The following is a 5,510-nucleotide window of genomic DNA, read 5'->3' on the forward strand; positions in this document are numbered from 1 at the left end:
AAGTTCCAGATGCCATCAAATGTGAGCATTTGCCTGCTCAAGTCAGTTACGACGACGAACTGTAGTCAGGTCGAGACCCTGATGAGGATGATGAGCATTCAGATGAGCTTCCCTGAGATGGATTCTGACAGTTTGTGATTATTTGGTTATGCAAACCTATTGTTGCAGCAGCTGTCCAGGTGGCTGGTCTCAGACGATCTTGGAGGTGAAGATGGTGGATGTGGAGGTCCTGGGCTGGTGTGGTTACACGTGGTCTGCAGTTGTGAGTCCAGTTGGATGTACTGCCAAATTCTGTGAAACGCCTTTGGCTTTTGGTAAAGAAATTAACATCCTATTCACGGGCAACAGCTCTGGTGGACATTCCTGCAGTCAGCATGCAAATTGCACGCTTCCTCAAAACTTGTGACATCTGTGGCATTGTGCCTTGTGAAAAAAATGCACATTTTAGAGTGGCCTTTATTGTGGCCAGCCTAAAGGGAAACCTGTGCAATAATCATGCTGTCTAATCAGCATCTTGATATGCCACACGTGGGGTGGGTGGATTATCTCGGCAAAGGAGAAGTGCTCATTAACACAGATATAGACAGACTTGTGAACAATATTTGAGAGAAATAGGCCTTTTGTGTACATAGAAAAAGTCTTCGATCTTTGAGTTTAGCTCATGAAAAATTGGAGCAAAAACAAAAGTGTTGGGTTTATAATTTTGTTCAGTGTACTAACCATTAGTGATGGGCTCAGGCATGTTTGGATCAAGCCTGCCAGGAAGTCCTCACTGCACACCGCCAATCATAGGCAGCGAGGCATTTCCCGACCGGCAGCTGGACACACACATGATTGGCGCTGTGCAGTGCTGGCTTCCTGACAGTCTTGATCCGAACATACCCGAGCCCATCTACTAGCGCAACTATACTAAATCCACATGTTGTGTTAGCTTGAAGTCTAACAAAAACAACACATAAGTAATAAGTGGATGAATGGATGGATTATATCAAAGCCAGTGCTTTAGCAACATTCCACATCGAGAAAAATGTTGAGAATGCAAAATAAGGCCATACTCACATTATGAATACATGAAGCTTTACCACATACGTATGTTACAAGGTTACGACATCCATTAAGAAAAAAAAAAAAAAAAACACAAACGGCTAAAATCAACAATACAAGAACAGAAAATTGGAAACACAATCCATTTCCTATTCTGCCACTATGGAACTGGAAAGAGGAACCATCTTTACCACATTTTACTGTGGAGGCTAAGGTTCATTAATTTGGGTGAACGCCCCTATCTAGGTGTTGTAACACTTCCCTTCAGGGCACCCAGAGAGGGATTCACTAAGGGGAATGTGCCCAGGTAAGTCAGACTACTTTACTCTTAGGGAATCCCAGCATGAAATACTGGAAACACCAGTAAACTCAAAAAGACCCTCTGATCCGTAGGTATGCAGAGAGGAGTTTCAGAACATAGAATATGCAAGGGTACACATCCAGAAGAGTGCAAAACAAGAGCAGAAGATAGGAAACACAAACCATTTCACTTTTTTTCCACAAAAGAACTGGAAAGAGGATTTTTATAGAAACGCCACCATGATCATATTGGACGTGCAACAACCAGCTTAATTGCATCTTAATGTGGGGGATACTTTGGCTACTGCTCTCTACTAGATTAGCACAGCAAAAGCAGATGTCAGCATACAACAAAAGAAAAACATCCTAATGCAGAGTTCAATACAACACACACAAATTACATGAAAGTGGGGCAGAACAGAACCCGAGACTGCATCACAGGATTGCATAACGGAGGCTACACAGTGTATGGCATTGTGTCCCCACTGTCCCAATACCACTACAGTGTACAGCCATACAAGCTTAGTATTGCTGAGCTGGTGCCCTGCATATGAAAATGCTGCCTATGTCTCATTCATTCATGCAACACTGGGAGATGGCAGGTAATTGTCTGGATTTGGGAAGCGCCGCCACTGCACTCCGATACATGTTCCTTTTGCTTAACAGTTATAATTTTGCATTGGGATAATAACTGCCCACCCCCCCCCCTTGGCATCTAGAAAGCTATTGGAGAAACTGCTCCTCAGTGCTTCAAGTGACACAAAGGCACCCACTGTGTCACTTTCAGGACATCAGCCAGCTACCTCTCTTTTCAAGAGCAGTTTACATAAGAGTTAGTGTCTTTTTTTTCCCCTCTGGATACATGTAAAAATAGCCCACCAGAAGTTACTGTTGAGAAGGGTTGAAGGGCAGCACAGTGGCTAAGTTGTTAGCACTTCTGCCTAACAGCCTTAGGGTCAATGGTTTGAATCCCAAACATTGCACTACCTGCCTGGAGTTTGCATGTTCTCTCTGTGCCTGCATGGGTTTCCTTCAGGTACTCCGGTTTCCTCCCACACTCTGAAAACCTAATGGTGGGTTAATTGACTCCTGTCTAAATTGGCTCTAGTATGTTTATGTATTATTGTGATTTGGTAACCTTAGATTGTAAGCTCCTGCAGGAGCTTACAATCTAAGCAAATTTAATGGCATCCCAGTCTTAGTCTGTAGGGTTCAATATTGAGTTGGCCCAGCCTTTGCAGCTATAACAGCTTCTACTCTTTTGAGAAGGCTGTCCACAAGGTTAAGGTTTTGTCTATGGGAAGGTTTGACCATTCTTCCTGAAGCACATTTGTGAGGTCAGACAGGCACTAATGTGGACAAGGCGGCCTGGCTCGCAGTATCCGCTTGAAATCATCCCAAAAATGTTCTATTGGGTTGAAGTCAGAACTCTGTGCAGGGCAGTCAAGTTCCTCCACCCCAAACTTGTTCATCATATTATTAGAGTGGAGACTGTGAGCCAGGCCTTCTCGCAGTGCCTGCCCTCGTAAATGCGCTTCTGTAAGAATGGTCAAACATTACCATAGACACCCTGCTAAACCTTTTACTTGTGGTAATATAGTGTTTATATTATATATATATATAGCACTGTTACTTAACCCACAACAGTAAAATCAGTCGGTATATGCAGTAAAGCATGCTTGTTTTACTCACTGTGGAACCTAAGGGGTTAATCCTCTTAGGTTTAAAAACGCTGTTTGATCCTGCATGCACAGATCCTCCCCTTCTTGCATTGCCCCCAAAACATGTCCGGATAAGACAGTGGAGCCAGGCTGCACATGGGCAGTTGTGTGTATTACTAGTTTTGTTTTTCCCTTTAGAGAGTGCATGTGATCAGCACGGCCAAGCAGCACTGTCCAGACAGCGGATCAAAGGTCCTGCATCCTGATAGGACAGTCACTGCAGTATGAAAACTCCTCCTACAAGCTTTAACCAGACACTGATAGAAGTCACAAGACTGCTATATACTGCTGAGAAAAGGTAATTAGCAGTTTATATTTACTAAAAAGGATTGCATTTCCATGTTCACTGTACTGTGGGAGAACAGATATAGTGAATGCTGGCTCATGGGTTTAGTAACACTTTAACCACTTGCCTACTAGGGCTATTTTTGACATTTGGTGTTTATAAGTTAAAATCAGTTGTTTTTGCTAGAAAACTACTTTTTTAGCAGAGACCCTAGAGAATAAAATGGAGATTATTGTAATATTTTTTTATCACACCGTATTTGCGCAGCGGTCTTCCAAACGCAATTTTTTTGGAAAAAAATCACTTTTTTGAATTAAAAAATAAGAATCCAGTAAAGTTAGCCCAATTTTTTTCCATAATGTGAAAGATAATGTTACGCCGAGTAAATAGATACCCAACATGTCATGCTTCAAAATTGCGCACGCTCACGGAATGGCGACGAACTTTGGTACTTCAAAATCCCCATAGGCAACACTTTAAAAATTTCTACAGGTTGCTATCTTAGAGTTACAGAGGAGGTCTAGGGCTCAAATTATTGCTCTCGCTCTAACGATCGTGGCGATACCTCACATGTGTGGTTTGAACACCGTTTACATATGTGGGCGGGGTTTCCGTGTGAGTTCGCTTCTGCACGCGAGCTAACGGGGACAGGATGCTTTATTTTTTTTTTTTTTTTTTTTTTTTACTATTTATTATTTTTTTATTTTTTATTTTTACACCGTTTTTAAAAAAAAAAAATTGATCATTTTTATTTCTAATACAAGGAATGTAAACATTCCTTGTAATAGAAATAGGCATGACAGGACCTCTTTTTTGTGAGATCTGGGGTCAAAAAGTCCTCAGATCTCACAAGTACACTAATAAAGATGGAAAAAAAAAAAAAAAAGACAAAAAAAAAAAAAAAAAGGGACCTTTAAGCCGGTTGCTCGGCAACGATGTTTGCCGTCGCTCCGGTCCTCCAAGACAATAGAGTCGAGTGAGGGCAAGCTTGCCCTCACTCGACATCCTGTCTGTGAGGATCCGGGACCCGATCGTTTTCCCCGCTGCCGGCGGGTCCGGTAAGCGGGGAAAAGGACCGGGACGCGGCGGGAGGGGGGGGGGGGCACCCCTTCCGCCATCCCGGAGGGTGATCTCGCGGTGAATCCGCCGCTGGGACCACCCTTATCGGAAAGCCCATCGCCTGCAGTTTAAAAGAATACCAGGGTTATGGCAGCTATCTGCTGCCATAACACTGGTATTTAGCTTTAAACTCAGGACGTCAATTTACTATGGGCCGGTATTGAAGTGGTTAAGGTTGCCTAATAGAGTGAGAGAGTTCTTAGTGCCGTGTAACCCATCAGCAGTATCAATGTGTACATGGTTGTTGGCTTATTGGGGAAAGAAAGAAAAAAGAAAGAAAGAAAAAAGAAAGAAAGAAAAAAAGAAAGAAAGAAAAAAAGAAAGAAAGAAAAGAAAGAAAGAAAAAAAAGAAAGAAAAAAGAGAAAGAAAGAAAAAAGAAAAAAAGAAAGAAAGAAAGAAAGAAAGAAAGAAAGAAAGAAAGAAAGAAAGAAAGAAAGAAAGAAAGAAAAAAGAAAGAAAGAAAGAAAGAAAGAAAGAAAGAAAAAAGAAAGAAAGAAAAAAGAAAAAAAAAAAAAAAAAAAGAAGAAAGAATCAAGCACAAGCACAGATTTGTATTCAGGAAGCAAGAACCACAAGAAAAGGCTTTTAAACTTTGCGTTTTATGCAGGGATGCAGATCTATTACGTAAGTGAATCACCCTGGAGAATGACTCAGGATGATTGTAGGGACACACCTACGAAGCATCAACTTTCTGTATCAATTTTTCAAATTTCTGCACAGCATTAGCCCTGCAAAAATGAAGTAAAGTCATATGCAACAAAAATGTTTCTGTAACATGCCTTGCCGATACAGATTTCTAAATAAAAATGAACATTCATACTGTACACATACACACACCGAGTTTTTTTGTACAGAATAAAATGCACATATGTATTAAATATTTAATGCTCTTTTAATTATTTTTTAAATATTAAAACCGAGGAAGCAACTTATATACAGGGAGGGATATAAAAATTGATGAATTCATTTACATAGTAAATTTTACTAAAAATAAATCTGAGTTGTGGGGGTATTCAAACTTCTACACATTGCTGAATTT

The sequence above is a fragment of the Pelophylax lessonae genome (assembly GCF_965119305.1).
Source record: "Pelophylax lessonae genome assembly, chromosome: 1".
Classification (NCBI taxonomy): domain Eukaryota; kingdom Metazoa; phylum Chordata; class Amphibia; order Anura; family Ranidae; genus Pelophylax; species Pelophylax lessonae.